This window comes from Triticum dicoccoides, chromosome 6B (assembly GCF_002162155.2).
Source record: "Triticum dicoccoides isolate Atlit2015 ecotype Zavitan chromosome 6B, WEW_v2.0, whole genome shotgun sequence".
NCBI classification, from domain to species: Eukaryota; Viridiplantae; Streptophyta; class Magnoliopsida; order Poales; family Poaceae; genus Triticum; species Triticum dicoccoides.
The window spans coordinates 20,048,941-20,068,972 of NC_041391.1; the positions used below are offsets into that span (position 1 = coordinate 20,048,941).

At 42.4% G+C, this 20,032-nt stretch overlaps 1 long non-coding RNA gene across 1 annotated transcript; it reads left to right on the forward strand.

The window, feature by feature from the left end:
• The first annotated feature begins 10,937 nt into the window (after positions 1-10,937).
• On the forward strand, positions 10,938-11,258 carry LOC119323274. The gene is made up of 2 exons (XR_005156198.1): positions 10,938-11,034; positions 11,212-11,258. It is a non-coding gene; the product is annotated as an uncharacterized LOC119323274 (long non-coding RNA).
• The last annotated feature ends 8,774 nt before the right edge of the window (positions 11,259-20,032 follow it).

The following is a 20,032-nucleotide window of genomic DNA, read 5'->3' on the forward strand; positions in this document are numbered from 1 at the left end:
TTACTTTTGCTTATTGAATGCATGCTAATTTGAATACTTATTTATTTTACGATTTGGTTTGCTTATTGAATGCTCATGTCAATCTGAGTCCTATAAGATATTCTGAAATGTATATCTTGTGTTTCTCAAATAAGATATGTGCTTGCCCAAGTGGTCGGTCATGTTTGCAGGTTACACCTTCGAGTGTCCTATGTTTTGCCGGAGTGTTGATTCATTCCCATTCCGACAAATTTCAGGCGCTCGATATGTCCTATTTTAGCAAACGTCATGCCAGATTTTTCCGTGAATTTTGGCATGACTAGTGCCAGAATATGTAGGAAATATCGAGTGCCCCGGATTTGTGTGTTGAGTATCCTGGTAGTTGTGTTCGATTGATTTTCAGTTAATGTTTCAACTATGAACATAGGAAATGTCTGACGATGAAAATGATTTCGGTATTTGCAAATACTGCGAAAACGAGCGCGGCCTGTGCGACAGCATCTTCCTAGATGATGATAGGCGCTTCAGCATCAAGCTGGACAAGAACTTCAAAGTGGACACAGTAAGTCACAACGACAAGTCTTTTTTCGTAATTAAACATGACATCGGCCTCATTTGCTTTAACTTATAATTTAATTCTTTTACTATTCTACTTGCGTATCCCGTGCCATGCAAGAGTTTTTGTCTTGGATAAGAAAGGTTTCAGTCCTATGAAAACTACTATGGAGGTAAAGAGAGTTTACTTGAAGACCGAGCATGGTTGTATTTTCCATGCAAAATTTCACAACGAAGATACCTGTACCTATTTTGGGTGCAAAACTTGGCAAACACTATGCAAGACTTATGCATTTGGGCCTGATATGGTTATCACCTTTGATATTCGTCCGGAAGATGATATTGAAGGTAATATCGACATCTGGGTCGATGTGCAGACGCCTCCAGTTCTACCATTATGTGAGTTTCTCAATCATATTTATGTCTTTGATATTGTTTATTCAAAAATAGTTGACAACTAATTTATATTGACAGCTTATTTCCAATCAAGCAAACATGTCCAGCGCTTGGTAGACAAGACCTACTACTGTCCCGGGATTGAACTAAACTACGAGAAGATAAGTCATTATGTTTCATGGCTTGAGGATCTTCATACTGTCAAGACAAATTATTTTTCTGGACTTAAAAATCTTAGTACTCAAAACGTGTGACCAATAGTGTTCGGACTGAACTACGGTCACATCTATTTAGGAAAGATGATAAGATTTTTACTATTTATACTCAATGCATCTTTCTGCCGGGTTAGAAACTGTCTGCCGGCTTTCACCTGCCGGGTTAGTATCTGAGATGATTTAACAGGTTGCTTAAGTTCAGAATGACACATGAGGGCGACTTAAGCCCAAAGATGAGTTAACGTCAGGGTGACTTAGACCCATAAATGACTTCAGCCTCACGGCGGCTTATCCTTATGAGCCGGGTCTTGGTCGTGGGGAATACCCCAACAGTTGGCGCCATTGGGCTTTATTATATTTAAGTCGGGCCGAGGCCTTTTCTGGAACCCAGAACTAAGCAAGGTGCATAAAGGCTCAAATAATTGCGAAATAAAGAGATGCACACAGAAAATGAACGGATCTGAAACAAAGGGATACGCTGCAAAGTTGAGGTGAAACAAACAACGCAGCCGCGAGCTGCAACAGAAATGGATGTATTGCCGCTGTCCTATTTCTCCCTCGAAAAGAAGAGAAGCGCACATGAACATGATGCATCCCGAAAGCACGTGCATGACTTGAAACGGTATACAATACTAGCACAATGCCTGAGGAAAGACGGCCACTGGGAAATAGGAAATTTCATGGTCTTGTGCAATTTGCTATAGACAATATATGCTGCCGACATGCACAGAAAATTACTGTATAGAAGATCTTTGAATTTATGGTTCCGTCTTCTGCCACATCACATGCTATTTCACTGCTACAGAAGTCGATGCTTCAGCAGCGCAGGAAAGATTGTTTGAGCTACTGAGTAGCAACAGCGACAGAGCCTTGACCACGACGCTCATTGTTGGTCGGAAGTCCATCTCGTCCTGTATACATAGCGACGCGATTGCAGCCATCTGCTTGTCAGAGTGCATGAAACCGACCAAGAAAAAATCATGATTAAACCAACAGTTATGTTTTTTTCTGGAATAGTACGGTCAGGTTAGAAACATAACATGCTTGAGAATTGCAACAACGGAAAAAGAAAATACGACTTTCTCTTATTCCAACTGATCTAGGGCCCTCCAATTCAGCGACCATGAGCGCATAAAAAGGGATATATAGTTCACTCCTGAAGCTCTGTCAGAAAGCTAAATTTACGACCCTCTTTGTCCTGCCTCTTTCAGCCAAAGATTTGAATAGCAGGCTAAGAGCAACTCTAGCAGATTCCCTAAAATGGGTCGTCTTAAAAATACTTGTTATCATACAAAACAGAGTGGAGAATTCCACGATAGCAGATTCCCTAAACCGATCCGCGTTGTAAAAAGTTCTATTGGGCGCTCTATTATCAGTCCTCAAGCCTGTATATTTGGAGGAAGGGAGGGAGATTAAAAGTGAACTCTGTCTCGAAGTGTTCTGGAACGATGACATTTCTTCTCCTACTCGTTTTTCCCACCCACAACTCCACCACCACTGCCGTACCGCCCCAGCCGCACACAGCTCCTGCCGACGACTACATGGAGACCACCCTAACTATAGCCCATCACATTCTGCCGCCGACCTCCTGCCGCCTCCGGCACAGCCAATCTGCCGTCGCATAGGACATCAAATGGTTGGCTTGTGCACCGACGGCGCGAGTACCCTCCTGAACAGTGGCCCCCTCGCTCATGACATCCTGCCACCAGAGGCGACTCTATCCCCTCCCTGCAGCCGTCTCAGCTCCCCCCACCCAACGACCCACCCACACATGTGGCTCCTATTGAATGAGAGTGGTTTTTCTCGGTGCACCCACGCAAAAGAACATAGCAAACCATTTTAGAAAATTCTGAAACTTTGTGGGAATGATTATCAACAAATGTTATGGGCACTTGCAAAGTTAGGTTGTCAAATAAATTTCGAGGAGCTCTGTACAAAAAAGACAAAATTACTAAAAATTAGTTAAAATGTAAGTGCACTGTTTGAGCAGATTTTGTAAATTTTTCCTTCATGTATAGAGCTCCTTGAATGTTATTTGACCACCAAACTTTGCAAGTGTCAATACCAGTAGTTGATGATCATTCATAAAAAGTTTCATAATTTTTTGAAATGTTTTGCTTTGTTTTCTTGCGTGAGTGCACCATGGGTGCACCGAGCTGGGTTCAGCCACTACTTTCCCTTATTGAATTCATGCTCCAGCCAGGGATATTTCTCAGGAATATGATGTTGAAGCTTGGGTTCTATGAAAAATGGGTGAATACGATTATGGCGTGTGTATGTTCAGTATAATTCACAGGAGACTAAAAAATTCACCCCGACACGTGGCATAAGACAGGGAGACCCTCTCTCCCTATAATTGTTTTAATTTGTGCAGAAGCGCTCTCAAGTTTACTGTTGTATGAAGAAGTTGGTGGCATTAACGGGATTAAGGTGTGCAGAAATGCACCATCGGTTTCATACCATTTATTTGCTGATGATTCCTTAATTCTCATGAAGGCGGATATGAATAATGCAACTTCGTTATAGCAGACTCATCAAACTTATTGTGCAAATTCTGGACAGATGGTGGGTGCAGCAAAATCCAGTGTTTTCTTCGGTCCGAACACGGATGTTGATTTAAAAATAGATATATCTCAGTGTTTGAACATTGATGCCGAAGCACTATCTGACAAATATTTGGGTCATTCAGCACTAGTAGGAGCACATAGAAGTGACTGTTTTAAGCACTTCGCTGAGAAGGTATGCTTCAGAACTAATGGTTGGAATGAGAAACAACTGTCTATACAAGGTAAAGAAGTTTTGTTAAAGGCTATGGCTCAGTCTATACCTGTTCTTTGCAATGTTAGTTTTTATGCTCCCTAAAGACATTTGCAAGGATATCACGTATGTTATAGCAAAATTCTAGTGGGGAGATGATGAGAATACTAAGAGAATGCACTGGTGGGCATGGTGGAAATCATGTTTCCCTAAAAAAGATGGAGGAATGGGCTTTTGTGACCATCACTCTCTCAACTTGGCAATGCTAGCTAAGCAAGTTTGGCGGCTGATTTATGAACCAGAATCCCTTTGTGCAAGGGTACTGAGAGCAAAATACTACCCCTCTGGTGATATTTCAAAAGCAGGGCCCAAGAAAGGATCTTCCTTTACTTGGCAGAGCTTATTAGCGGGTATTCAGGCCTTCAAACGTGGGCCCATATGGAGGATTGGCACTGGGGAAAAGATCAATATTTGGGAGGACCATTGGATTCCCTCGAGCCCCACTAGACAAATTATTACATCAAGGGGTGGTGCTCTAATGACTAAGGTCAATGAACTTATTGATCCTATGACCGAGCGGTGGGACGAGGAGTTAATACATGGGATATTCAACCCAATGGGTGTTGGCCGGTTGCTACAGATTCCATTGAGCCACCATAGATTTGAGGACTTTGTAGCCTGACATGGCAATAGTAATGGTGTTTTTTCGGTAAGATCGACATACAATTATGAATGGAAATATGAATTCAGCTCAAAATCATTGCGACAATAATAGGACTATCAATGCTTGGAAGCTCAAAGTCCCGGGAAAAGTGGAAATATTCGGCTAGGGGGCCCTTCACAAATTAATCCCATTAAAATCAATCTTCGCAAACAGGCATGTTGGTACTGATGGAAGTCGTCCGATTTTCCATCAAGGTGCTGAAGACATACATCATCTCTTATTTAGTTGTGGCCAAGCGGTGGAAATGTGGAGGCTATTGGGAATTTTTGGCACAATAGCAAAAGCCCATCTTGTTGATCGATCAAGTTCCGTTGTTCTGGAGCAAATACTGTAGCTCCCACCTTCAAAGTCACCACACACGCCGACCATTGGATTGAGCAAAGGGATTATTACAGCATGCTGCTATCTATGGTGGCTCAGAAGAAGACAAACACATAACAAGACGGTACCCCAGATGAGCAAAAATGCTATTGCAGTCCACGTGATTTGCGCCAATTTTCAGAGAGCTTTATCAGGCGCGTTTGGGACTACACGTGGGGAGCAACGTTGGAAGAAAGCACATTCAGGAATAGTCAAGATCGACGTGGATGCATCTTTCCATGAGAATGAAGGAAAAGGAACAACGGGAGTTGTGATGAGAGATACCCATGGTTCTTTCAATGTGGCATCATGTACTCTAATCCCGTCTGTGATAGATGCTAACATGGCGGAAACAATGGCAATGAAAAATAACCTTCAATTAGCGGAGTCCTTGGATTTACCAAAATTCAGATTGAAGGTGATGCACTTAAAGTTGGTAACGCATCCTCAGGCCAAGAGAGGATATGGAGTGAACCTACAGCTATTTTTTCTAAATTGCTTCATTTTAGCAGGGATGATCGGGAATGTAGAGATTTTGCACTGTCGACAGGAAGCAAATGGTGTTGCCACCTCTTAGACAAACATTCATATGATAATGATGCATCCAATAATTGGGTTGAGGAACCCCCATATTTTCTTGTAAACGCACTCGTGAACAATGTAATGATATTACCAAATCAATAAAACTAGCCATGATGGCATTCCCTAAAAAAACTCATCCAAAAGTCTGAACTGATGGAGAGAGGCGGGCAATATATTCCAACACTCCCCCTCATGTCTAGGATTATTGACGTGGGATCGATGTGGCCACATAATCTTTTTATTTTACTACTGTGTTTGTAGGGTCTTGCACTCAAGACCTCTTGACTTGGATACCATATTGAATTCATGCACCAGCCAACTCATCGAAAAGTCCTAACTGATGGAGAGAGGTGAGCAATATATTTCAACAGTTCCCACTCCTCCCGTCGTCCCTCCGGCTAACTCAATCGCCATTTCCACCTCTCCACCTCTCACGCGGCTCCCCCTCCTCCATCCATCCCTCTAGCAGCTGACCCTTTTACGATCAGGACGATGAGGAATGTCGACACCTGGCACGTGTTTGGCAAAATGCCGAGTTGGTAAAAAACTTTCATTTCTCCTTCTATTAGTTAGGTACAATTTTGGGTGTAGCAATGTGATTGATTGCAATCGAGCAAAGTTGGCAACTGTGCACTCTTTGGGTAGTGACGGGGCTATCCATATGGGAGGATCGCTGATCCCTACCCTACGCCATCCTTCTTTAGCATGATGAGTGATTCATCTAGAAACAATGAAGAGTGGGGAAAACTTGGTCAAGACTTCTCGCAACAGATGTCAGTTGAGAATTTTGAGCGACTAGATGAAGCTGGGAAAGAACTGGAATTGCAGGAAATATGTGATTCGCAATGTTGAAGAGGAGAGTATTGAGGCAAGCAAGCTACGCCAGCGAAGAAGACATAGCTTTGGTTTTTGCATGGTAGGATGTCCCGCTTGATGTGGTCAACGGGAATGGTCACACCAGTGCAAAGTATTAGAGGCGCATTGACGAATGGTGCCATCATCACATTTCACATTTTTCCAATCCGAAAATCTCCCACAAGGGCAAGATCCTTAAGAGTTGAAAGTTGAAACTGGTGGGCGGGTTGTTTAGAGCAAGTGAAGAATGAGCCTCCTAGTGGTGACTCATACGTACCGGACGTGTCTATAATTTTTGATGTTTTCATGCTATTATATTGTCAGTCTTGTATGCTTTATATATCATTTTATATCGTTTTTGAGAACTAAGGTATTAACCTAGTGCCAAGTGCCAGTTGTTATTTTGTGCTTGTTTTTGGTTTTACAGAAAATCCATACTGAAGGAAATCCAGACACGATGAAACTTTTTAGCTAGTTTTCTTGAGCAAAAGTGACCCTAGAAGCTTCGGGGAGTCTAGACGACAAACGAGGAGATGGCAAGGCAACACAACGCTCCTAGGTGGTAGGCGCGTCTAGGCCCCTTGTGGGCCCCTCATGGCTCTGTCTGACCTAATTCCAATGCTATAAATTTCCAAATATTTATAAACCCTCGGGCAAGGCCCCGAATCAATTGCCCCCGCCCCCTCGATCCGATCTGGAGGCCTTTTTCGGTACTCTACCGAAGGGGTAATCCATCATGGAGGCCTTCTACGTCAACCTTGCCACCTTCATGATCAAGTGTGAGTAGTTCCCACATGATCTACGGGTCCATAGCACTAGCTAGATTTCTCTCTCTCTCTCATTTTGATCTTCAATACAATGTTCTCTTTGGAGATCGATTTGATGTAATCATTTTGCAGTGCGTTTGTTTGGATCGATGAATTGTGGGTTTATGATCAGATTATTCATTGAAAGTAATTGTGTCTTTTTGAACTTTATTATGTGTGATTGTTATAGCTTTGTATTTCTCTTCGATCTATCTATCTATGTTGAATACTTACATCAATTTATCTTCAGTGGGAGAGGCATTTTGTGGTCGGTTCAATCTTGCATTGTCCCCACTCTGTGACAGGAGGAGTAGCGAGACACGTATTTGTATTATTGCTATTAATGGTAAAACAACGGGGTTCAAACATATTAATTGATCTTACTTTGTCTACATGATGTCATGATGCTCCAAGCATTACTCTGTTTGTATGAACTTAATACCTTAAGATGAATGCTCGATAGCGGTTGAGGGGTGGAGTGATATTACTAGAATCATAATCATTTCGGTCCACTTGTCACGGACGTAGTGCCTGTAAATTGATCATGCCAAGAATATCATCATAACTATGTGTTTTTTTATCAATTGCCCAACAGTAATTTGTCTACCCACCGTATTTCTATGTTTATGAGAGAGATGCCTCTAGTGATGCTATGGCCACCAGGTACATTCACTTCATATTTACTAAAACCATAAAAATACCTTGCTGCAATTTATTATCTTTTATTTTATTTTTATTTTATCTATCTATCACTATCAGATTTAATCCTTGTAAGCGGCAAGAACGAGAGGATTGACAACCCCCTTGCCTTCGTTGGGTACAAGTATCTGCTTTGTGTGTGTAGGTACCTCTTATTTTGTTTCTCATGGTCTCTCCTAATAGTTTGATAAATCTTGGTTCTTAACAGAGGGAAATACTTCGCTACAGTGCTACATCACCCTTCCTCTTCAGGGAAATCCTGATAATATCTATAAGTAGTAGAAGAATTTCTAGCGCCATTGACGGTGAGACGTCACGTGAAGGAGTACAAGTACCTTCGCACACGTTTAGCATTTACTTGTTTCACTTTCTTGACTTTTTCCTTTTTATTTAGCCTTTACTTTCCTAGAAAAATCAAAATACCAAAAAATATTGTGTGTGCTTGCTTTGTTTGAATCTCTCTCATGGCTACTCAAGAAAATACCAAGTTGTGAGATTTTTTGACTACTAATAGCAATGAACTCTACTCCTAATAGAGCAGTTGGTAGTCTCCGTTCCATATTTTTTTTGTCCCACCTCTCACCTTCGTCTGGTTTTTTTCGTCTCTCTTCCCACCTCCCACGCAACGATCCCATCGCACCAAAAGAACAACGAAGACGTTTTTCCAACACTGGTTGGATGGTTGAAGGGACTGTAGTATCCCAGCCCACCAGGGTTCAAATCCTGATGCTCGCATTTATTCCTGGATTTATTTTAGGATTTCTGGCAATGCGCATTCAGTGGGAGGAGACGTTTTCGTCGACGACGAGGCACCTACAATGACTTCGTAAATCTCAAGATGATATGCCAGCTCAGTCATTCGGAGGTGCTCATAGGGATAGGGTGTGCGTGTGTGCGTTCATAAGGGTGAGTGTATGCGCATGTATATGAGCGCTTGTGTCTGTACTGATGCTCAAAAAAAAGAACAACGAAGACCACGTAGCTATTGACCTCGCACGACAAAAACTCGGACGAAAACTGACGAACAAAAAAAACGACGAAAAATAATCGAGCCCGACTCACACGAACGAGGGAGCGAGGCCTCCTGGCGAAAAAAACTATCGATCTCGTTCGTGTCGCTACGAGGACGATAACCACGCCCCAGCTGCCGCCGATCTATTCGCTACGTCCACGGAAACCACGCCCTAGCCGCCGATCCCTGTGCCGCCGCCGAGGTCCTGGATGAGCCGCCCTCGCGGATCCCTTTGCCGCCGCCGAGGTCCTGGGGTAGCCTCCGCCACCGCCGCTAGATTCCTCTTCCCCCGCTCCATTGCCACCGGCCAGCCCTCACCTCCATGACGTCGTCTCTCGATCTCCATCGATCTCCTCCTTGCCGGATCTGTGCACGTGACGAGATTGACGGATGGAGACCTCCATAGTCGCCGTTCTTCTCCCTCCCCGACCTCCTGTCGCCATGCTCCACGGATCTGGCCATGGCCACAACCGACGATGCTAGCCAGGTTGCCGCGGTGGTCGCTGCTGGATCCATGGAGGAGCATAACGTGGAGCTCACCCAGCCTTCTCCGCATTTTGCTCCATGGCTAGGTCTCTTGATGCCTAGCGGTGCTACCTGTGGGCCTCCTCCACCGGAGGGTGTTGGGCGCCAACGTGAAGTCGCTGCAGAAGGTGCTCACGGGGAAGGTCGTCTTCCCAAGACGACCCTAGGCTTACGCACATGCCCGCTCCATCAAGGTACCTAACAACATTTCAAATTCCCAAACTGATCCTTTCACTAGGGCCAGAGGAGATGAGACGGAGGCGCCCTGGTTAGGGATGACCGATGCCTGCAAGGCAGGATGTCACTAGGGCTGGAGAGGGGAGTGAGATATACAGGAGGGGGACGGAGTGATGATGTTAGTTGGGTTGTTGGGGAAATTGTTGTAGCTGCTGCGCTTGCTTTGTTTATGTACATGCTCATGTGCTTGCTATGCCCTTGCATTTTTGTGCGCTGGCGTCCGCTGCTGACCATGTTTGTCCTTGTTGCGGCTGTTTCGAAAAAAAATGATGCACTCTTTTTTTGCTGAACACTTCATGATCACATAATACTGAATGAAAGCCACCTGAACTTGGTTTGAGCTCTGATGTTGTTGAATGAATCAACAATAACTGGTTTTTATTTTTTGTAATAAACCGACACAAAGTTTCTGATTTCCTAACATAAGAGAATTTTCGGTTCTATTCCTATTAATCCAATCAATTTTTCTTGGACCCCATTATGATTGGCAAGCTACTATATCAGGTGATTGCAGTATCTCGATTGTTTTTGTCACGATTGTTTACGCTGACAGATTGTCGATTCATGGTATTCTTCTTGCCAATTTCAGTGATGACTTCAATCCCGCTAGGAGTTGATTGAGATGATCCAATATCTTGGAGGTACTCACTGATTAATTTGAGAGGGAGAACCTCGTGGAATCAGAAGTAATGACATTTGAACATTCAGTTTGAGAGATTGCAAGAGAATTTCTTTAACCAAAAGGGATGTGGCGACGTGCTGTTTGGACAGTTTCTAGGTAAATTACTAGGAATTGATATGGTCCGCGTCTGGTATGTGACATGCTGTTTTGGTGTTAGGTTGATTTTCCATCAGACATGTCGAGGTGTTGTCACTGGTTTATGACGCATTGGGTTGCTATAGGTTGGGTGCACAAGATTTAGTAGATCAAAACATCCTGAGAAAAATGATGGTCTAAAATCTACGACATGGGCGGGCGACGAATGATGCACTAGGTTGCGGATTTTATCGAAGGAGGTGTTGTTGTTTGCTTTGAATGACTGACTGAATGCAAGACACCTCTGCACCACTCCCTGAGGCATCAGGCTCCCCACAACTGCTGCTCCAATATGTTCCTCTCTTGAGGTATTTGTTCTTGGGCTTGCCAATTATTGTTTAGCTCCTGCATGTAGTTCCCTGTTTGCTCCATTGACAGTCAGCTTATATATGCATATGAATTAGATGAACATGGAGCAAAGGAGCATGCACTGATGGAGCTTGCCCAGAATCACTTAATTCCTTAGTGATGAGTATGTCAACCTGATCCTCGTTACTACAATGGTTACATCAACGGTGCTACTCCATTCACCAAGCTGATAATCAATTTCATGTTTTCCCTTTCTATTGTTTGATTTAATTGTTATTAAGTCACATGGAGAGTTTTTTCTACACAAAAATAACACAAGTTAGATTGTGCCCCCTTGAGTGTTGGCCTTCAGCGCATGATCGAATTGTGCTTGATTTGGTCAGGCTCAGCTTTGGTGGGTACGGATCTTGCGGGATTAAAAGGTGGGGAAACAAAGAGACTGTTGATCGTCGGGATGCGGTGGTAACTCTTCTTGACTACTGATTCAAGCTCGGCAAGAGTATTGGGAGCTGATTTCTCGATTAGTTCTCCTCCATCTCAAAGTTCTTTTATATTCCTTTTTACTTTTGAGAACGAAGATGCTGACTTTGTTGCTCGTCTTGGTTGCAGCTGTTAATGTGCAGACAGGAGAGGAATACATATACAATGGTGTGGGGCATGTTTGATGCTGGTACCTTTGGTGGCTCCTCTCCCATGTAGCATAGAGATGGTCTGCACTGTTCTCACTAGCATATTGCTTGTTTCCGTCATTCTGTGTATGCATGCTTGGTTTGGGGGCTCAGGTATTCCCACTTAGATCTAATCATTTGGTTTGTGTCTATACTGTTCATCATCTCCTTACAATACAGTATTACATGTTTAATCAAGGAGCATGAAACTTGAGGCAATGATGCATTTTTTAGGTATTTGAGCATGACGTATTGTGCTTTTTTCTGTAGTCTTTTACCAGTGAAGAAGGCTTTGAGCAGACCAAACTCATACAAGAAGGCTAGGAATTTGCTGACGCTGCTAAGAAATTCATGAAATTGAAATCCTTCCTATTGGAATAGTTTATGCACTGGCAAATACTAGGTTAGCGACATATTTACTCTTAACATCTCTTGTAATAAGTCACAATTGTCTCCTGCTAGCATGGTAAATATGATGTGAGGTATTGTTCCTGCAACATTGCCAACATATAAGAGCAACATGTATAATAGTACAGAATGACCGATGGTATTTACATTGCTTAGATCATTTTATGCATCTTTTATATTTATAGAGATAACACATATATTAGCTCACTTGTCTGTGGCTTGTGTTTACAGATTTTTCTATTCCTACTATCATTGATCGCTGTAGTTGAAGACGTCATGTCAGCTTACACCTCTACACTTTACAGCTAGAGCAAACCTTGTTTGTGTCTGTGTGCATGAAAGCGGTACAATTTGTGCAATAAACATAATCAGATATCTTCCTGTGACCACTATTGGTTCATAAAATTCACCCAAACACTAATAGATATTTGCCATTGTTAGTTGTCATCGTGGGAGTCAGAAATGCTGATTTCACACAAATTAGGGTAAGCAATTTACTAAATACATGATAAATATTTATTCCCCGAATAATTACTTTCAATATATGTCCTTTTTCTATATGAACCAACCATCTACCTTTTGCGCTTTGTTGCACTTTCTGTTCACATATATTTCGTAGAAGATGACTCGTGTTTAAAAATTAAGAGCAACATGTATAATACTCCCTCCGTCCGAAAATGCTTGTCCCAAGCTTGTCCCTCAAATGGGACAAACTTTAAACCCTAGGACAAACTTTTCCGGAGGGAGGGAGTAGTACAGAATGACCAATGGATTTTATATTGCTTAGGTCAGTTTATGCATCTTTTATATTGTAGCGTTAATATTTAAGTAACATGGATGCAGCTACTTATGTTCTTCATGTCGTACTAACCTAGGGAAGAAGCCCACATGCAGTACATGGCAATCCTTGTCTCTTATTCTGTTTTTCTTTACTTGAGGTTTAGGAGTCACCCATGGATGGATTTAATCCAGGCCCTACCTTGACACTTGATACTATCCATGGCTGGGGAAATGAGATGTGAGTGTGAGCGATGTGTCGTGCGGTGAGGGAGGGAATTGCATTCTTGAAAATAAGAAGAAAAGGAGTGGTTGTTTTCTTTTTTAGGGAAAGTGACTATTTGCTATGAGAAATGTCACATACTTTTTCTAAAGTTAAAATTATCAGAAACACTAACATGTCGTTTTTGGAGAATAATTGTTGGAGAATAATTACCAACAAGTGACAGGTGAGCCTACAAGTTATTCAAATTTATTAAAATTGTGATGCAACTCACTTTACTAAAAAGCATGATGCCACTCACTACGACTAAAACCGGTCACCTACTTGCATGTAGCAGCAGACTGGACTATTCTGTTACCGGTAACAGAATATTATTCTGTTACCCTGGCGCCCTATATAGGCCCGATCCATGATCACGAACACCAGAAGCAGCCCAAATGAAAAAACACCCCGGCCCGACCGCAGTCGTCCCCGACCTCCCCGATCCCTAATCCCATGCTACACCCCCCGCCGCCGTGCACCCAGGCCCCCGCCGCCGCGCCCCCATGTCCCGGCCGCCGCGCCCCCAGGCCCCCGCCGCCGCTCCCCCAGGTCCTGTTCGCGGAGCGGCAAGATGGGTCACGTCATCTACGAGTCGGCGACGAGCGCGGCCTCGGCCTCGGCGGCGGCGCTGGACCCGGCCATGGCCGTGGCGGAGCTGGATGACCTCCCGGGCGGCGCGGACTCGTTCGAGCTCGCCGCCAGGTTCTGCTACGGCATGGCGGTGGACCTGACGGCGTCCAACATCTCCGGGCTGCGCTGCGCCGCCGAGTACCTGGAGATGACGGAGGACCTGGAGGAGGGCAACCTCATCTTCAAGACGGAGGCGTTCCTCAGCTACGTGGTGCTCTCCTCCTGGCGCGACTCCATCGTCGTCCTCAAGAGCTGCGAGGGCCTCTCGCCCTGGGCCGAGAACCTGCAGATCGTGCGCCGCTGCAGCGAGTCCATCGCCTGGAAGGCCTGCGCCAACCCCAGGGGCGTCCGCTGGGCCTACACCGGTCGCGGCAGCGGCAGGCCGCCCCGGAGCGGCGCCACGAGCCCACGCTGGAACAACGCCGCCAGCGGCGGCGGCGGTTCCAAGGAGTCCAGCCCAGCCGCGGGCAGCCCGTGCCACCGTCCGACTGGTGGTTCGAGGACGTGTCCGTTCTCCGGATCGACCACTTCGTGCGCGTCGTCACTGCCATCAAGGTCAAAGGTAACGACGGTAGATTTGATTCAGAGTTTTTTACTTGGGAACAGATTTATCTTTGAGTTCTAAACTATTTTGTGCCGGCGGAGCTACAGGCATGCGGTTCGACCTCATCGTCGCCGCGCCCCCATGTACTATTTTGGCCTCCTCTGCTTCCTACCTAGCAGATCATGGTGGCCCTCCCGTACTTGCTGCTCATCGTCGTCGATCTCAACAACGAAGAGGGGCCAAAATAAACGTGAACCTCGTTGCCCTCTTCATGGTAATGATTCCTTACCGCTGCTACAATTCTATACTTATTGTTCAGTTCTACTAGTACTGATCAACTATGACTTCATTGAAAAATGGAGTTGATTCCTGGACCCTGACTATCCTTCTACAAATAGTACTCAATAGACTACCACTGATCATTTTCTTGAAAAAGTGTGCCTTTTCTGCTGTATTCTCCTTGTTATTTACTTGTCAAAATTTAGTTTGAATCCACTACAATTTCCATGAGTGGATTTTTTTAAAACAGAATTTCCATGAGTGGATTTAAAAATCAACAAATGTAAAGTTTTAAAATGCATACAACAACTACAAAATATCAATTTAGTTCAGTCCAGTTTGTAATGCTGCTCCACCTTCCGGTCATTGACGAGCCCCTGGGTAGGCGCTTCCTCCTCCTCTCAGGTCTGCCTCCCTCTAACACTATCAGTTCAAATTTGCTAATATCTACAGTACTGATTGGGGAATTTTGGTAGTTCATTTTCCTAATATCTGGACGCTGCCCCTTCCTGCAGGACCCGACCCAACCTCTGCCGCCATGGCACGGCGCCTCCACCTCCCAGCGAAGGACCACCACCTTCCTGACGACGTGCCAACCCCGACGAGGCCCGCCAGCCCTGGAGTTCCTGCCGCGACGCCTGAACCTCCTATTCAGCCATGGATTCTTGCCATCCACCACGCCATCAGGAGCATGATTGGTGAGAAACACCTTCGTGCTCCTCCTCTCCTACTCTTCAGTTCACATACTGCTATCCATGAAGGCCATTTTTCTTGTAATTCTGTGTTAGCGATCAGTACTAGTGCTCATCAGGACGGCAAGCAGCAGTACTGATCAGTATGACTTACACAAAATACTAGTACTGATTAGTACTTTCTTAATGTTAAAGATGAGCAGTAAAAGATACAAGTTGCAGTTCCAGGGCAACCTGTCTCAGATCCTTTTCAGGTTCAGGTAATAAATGTTTGGTATTCTTATATACTTGCATCAGTTCAGACTCGCGGATACAATAAGTTGAGGGAAAACGCATACAAAAGTCAAAGTTGACAAACATGGGTTCTTTGTTTCAATGTTCGCTAGTGTATGCAAATTGGGTTTGCATGCATTTCATAGTTGGATGGCTACTGATCTCTATAAAACGTTGGAAGATGTGCTTTCATTACTAGTCCAACCATACTAGGTAAAACTGAATGTACCTAGCCAGTTCAATAACATCATCTCGTTGTGCAAAAAAGTAGTTAAAAAGGTCGAACTGACATATGCTTCAGAATGTCACAAAAAAAATATTTATTTGTATTTTTCTTTTTCATGTTGAATTATTTGAAGTAAAACAAAAATAGCTCACTTTTGTGACTTTCATCATTTGAAAACCTACATGCCTCATGTTAGAACTTTCAATTTGTTTAAAACTAAACTGATTGTGCTCTTGTTTCAGTGCCGGGGGAGAAGGCAGAACCTCTGGGTGCATGATGGAAAAAATTGCAAGTTCTTGTTTAGATGATCAGGATACCCTTCTCCCATTTCATTTATGTTCAGGATAGCAGGTCCATGATGGAAAATTGTGTATCATGTAGTTCTTGTTTAGATGTCGTGCAAGTTCAAAAAAATTTGATTTTGCCACTGGAGAGAACCCGTTGGTGCATTGTTTTTCCGGTATGACGTCCCTTGATATGTTTGGAGTATTGTTATTGTTGCTCTGCATGCGAATGAATTAGCCTGTCCTGCTAAGATGAAGATGTTTGTGCCTGAGTCTTGAATTTTAAGAGGTAAGGGAGATGAATAATTTCTGTCATATGAAAGGATAAAAAGGTTTGAATTACAAATATTGATCAGTACGAGTTAAAAATGGTGATCAGTTCGGAACAAAAAGAAATGGTCAGTTTGAATTAAAAAAACACACATAGAAATTCAAATTATAAAAGTCCAAACAAAAAAAGAAACCCCGCGGAAATTCAAATGGTAGATGTACAAGTCGTAAAATGAGAGAAGTCCAGAACATCATTGCAAAAAAAATGTTGAGTTAAAAGAAAACATGCAAAACAATTTCTTTTTGAAAACAATAGCAATCAGTTCAACGATACAAACCATGCAAGTTCGGGGACGATAGTATAGTAAGCCGTTGAAAAGTTACGAGCAAAACTCTAACGAAAAAACATAGTAAAGAGTTAAAAGAAAACATGCAAAACAATTTCTTTTTGAAAAAAATAGCAATCAGTTCAACGATACAAACCATGCAAGTTCGGGGACGATAGTATAGTAAGCCGTTGAAAAGTTACGAGCAAAACTCTAACGAAAAAACATAGTAAAGTCAAGTATATGAAAACGCACGTTCAACACATACTCAATACAGAGATCAGTTCGAGTATTATATTTCCAAAACAGAAAAATAGCACAACCGGTATAACCGTATTTAAAACTACTCTGTGAAAAATACCTCAGTACAAACATAGACATAGATCAGTACGAGTACTCTGTTTTTTAGACAGGAAAAACAACACGATGGTTTCACCTTATTCAAAATTACTTTTAAACGGTTGCGAAGTAGAGAAAACGTTCAACATGACTAAGTTTCGCATTTTCGATAGCTATCCAACAGTATATTATTTGCCATATTTCGACAAACTTTTTAAAAAAACGCGTTCGAAATCAAATTTGACAGTATTCAAATTCGTTTTTAAAACGTAAGGATTAGAAAATTGTGTATCATGTAGTTCTTGTTTAGATGTCGTGCAAGTTCAAAAAATTTCGATTTTGCCACTGGAGAGAACCCGTTGGTGCATTGTTTTTCCGGTATGACGTCCCTTGATATGTTTGGAGTATTGTTATTGTTGCTCTACATGCGAATGAATTAGCCTGTCCTGCTAAGATGAAGATGTTTGTGCCTGAGTCTTGAATTTTAATAGGTCAAGGGAGATGAATAATTTCTGTCATATGAAAGGATAAAAAGGTTTGAATTACAAATATTGATCAGTCCGAGTTAAAAACGGTGATCAGTTCGGAACAAAAAGAAATGGTCAGTTTGAATTAAAAAAACACACATAGAAATTCAAATTATAAAAGTCCAAACAAAAAAAGAAACCCCGTGGAAATTCAAATGGTAGATGTACAAGTCATAAAATGAGAGAAGTCCAGAACATCATTGCAAAAAATGTTGAGTTAAAAGAAAACATGCAAAACAATTTCTTTTTGAAAACAATAGCAATCAGTTCAACGATACAAACCATGCAAGTTCGGGGATGATAGTATAGTAAGCCGTTGAAAAGTTACGAGCAAAACTCTAACGAAAAACATAGTAAAGAGTTAAAAGAAAACATGCAAAACAATTTCTTTTTGAAAAAAATAGCAATCAGTTCAACGATACAAACCATGCAAGTTCGGGGACGATAGTATAGTAAGCCGTTGAAAAGTTACGAGCAAAACTCTAACGAAAAAACATAGTAAAGTCAAGTCTATGAAAACGCACGTTCAACACAAACTCAATACAGAGATCAGTTCGAGTATTATGTTTCCAAAACAGAAAAATAGCACAACCAGTATAATCGTATTTAAAACTACTCTGTGAAAAATACCTCAGTACAAACATAGACATAGATCAGTACGAGTACTCTGTTTTTTAGACAGGAAAAACAACACGATGGTTTCACCTGCGAAGTAGAGAAAACGTTCAACATGACTAAGTTTCGCATTTTTGATAGCTATCCAACGGTATATTATTTGCCATATTTCGACAAACTTTTTAAAAAAATCGCGTTTGAAATCAAATTTGACCATATTCAAATTCGTTTTTAAACCGTAAGGAATTAGAAAAACATTTTTATACGAAAAAGTTGTGCATTTTCCATAGCTTTCCAACGCCGTATCATTTGCGTCAATCTGACAAACCGTTTGCAAAAAATCGTGAAAATACGTTTCACCCAGAATTTCACCGTTTTTCAAATTACTTTTAAATCATATAGAATTAGAAAAAACAATACATATATGGAAGATGCGGATTTTCACCAGCTTTCAACGCCATCTTATTTGCTCAATTCCGACAAACGGTTTGAAAACTGAGTCCAAAATACGATTCACGTTTTCGGTTTTGAAAAAACGGTTTTTTCAAAACTGCTTTTAAACCATAATGATTTTGCAAAATCATTCAATATACTTGAAATATGTTTGTCAAGAGCTTTCCAACGATATATTACACTCCCCATTCCGACAAAAAAATTACAAAAAGTTTTTTAACTAAAGAAGACGATATGTTAAACAAAACTAAAAGTATCAGTTCAACCGCTTCGAAAACATCAGTACAACCACCTTAAACCGTCAGTTCAATAAGGGTAACAGAATAATATTCTGTTACGCGTAACAGAATAGCCCAGATGTATATATATATATATATATGTCCAAAAAGAATCCATCGACAAGGGTACCAAGGCGATGTCGTTGCAAGGGGTAAAAAATTCATCAAGTTTTATACAACAAATACAAGTATATATATGTAACCGGAAAAAATGAAAGGCTCGTGGCAACGCACGGGCGTTCTACTAGTTTTATTAGTACTCTGATTGCTCCTCCTGCCACTAGTGCGGAGTCATATGATAGAAATGCTACTTTTCTAAATCTTGTTATGAAAGAACAATTTGCTGGAAATCCTAATGAAGATGTTGCATCCCATCTTAATACATTTGTTAAATTATGTGATATGCAAAAGAAAAAAATATTTGGACGGTGATATTATTAAACTGAAATAATTTCTGTTCTCACTTAGAGATCGAGCGAAAACTTGATTTTCATCTTTACGACAAAATAGTATTGATTAAAAGGATAAATGTAAAGATGCTATTTTCCTCCCCTAAGATTACATCTCTAAGAAATAAAATTATGAATTTTAAAAAAAGGAGCAAGAACATGTCGCAAAATCATGGGAGAGGATAAAAATAATGATTAAAAATCGTCTTTTTATTTCAATAGAACTTCGAGTAGTCTTTAAAGCAGTCAAAAATCGAAAGAATGAGAGCTAAGCGAGAATTCCTATAAAAAAAACCTTTGCATCCTATTTTCATGATACTAGTGATGAACATATCAAAATGATTGGTGTGACACCCATACTGATTAGTCATTGTTGCCACTATATCATCGCTTCTCATGCCCATTCAGAACTCGACTATGCTTTCTAATCGCACGAGGCCAATGCCCCATTTCACCAAGGCGTAGAGGGGGTCAAAGATATGGAAGAAGGCACACCTGACAGTTCGTAGCCTTGGCCTTGAGGCGCACAACAATGTCGAAAGTGTGTGTAAGCCGTGGACTTGTCACAGACCTCGTTTAGTGCCGGTTTGGGCCAAATCCAGAGCCGGCGATCCCGCCCCGAATCCAAGCGACCGGGTGTCGCCTCAGGGAGCCGGCAGAAACGAAAAGCGGCGTGGGGCCGCTCTGTCGGCGACATGAAGCTGTTTTCCCGCTATTTCCTCCCGCTTCCCCTCCTCGGCTTCCCTCTCTTCTCCATTACTCCCGCCAAACCCCGCCTCCTCCCTACCCTTCCGCCCGCCATGCCGCCGAAGAAGTACGTCATGCCCCGCGCCGCGACGGATCCCACAACCGCCGCCGTCGCCTAGCCGAATCAAAGGAAGCCGAGGGCGCCGCTGTCCAA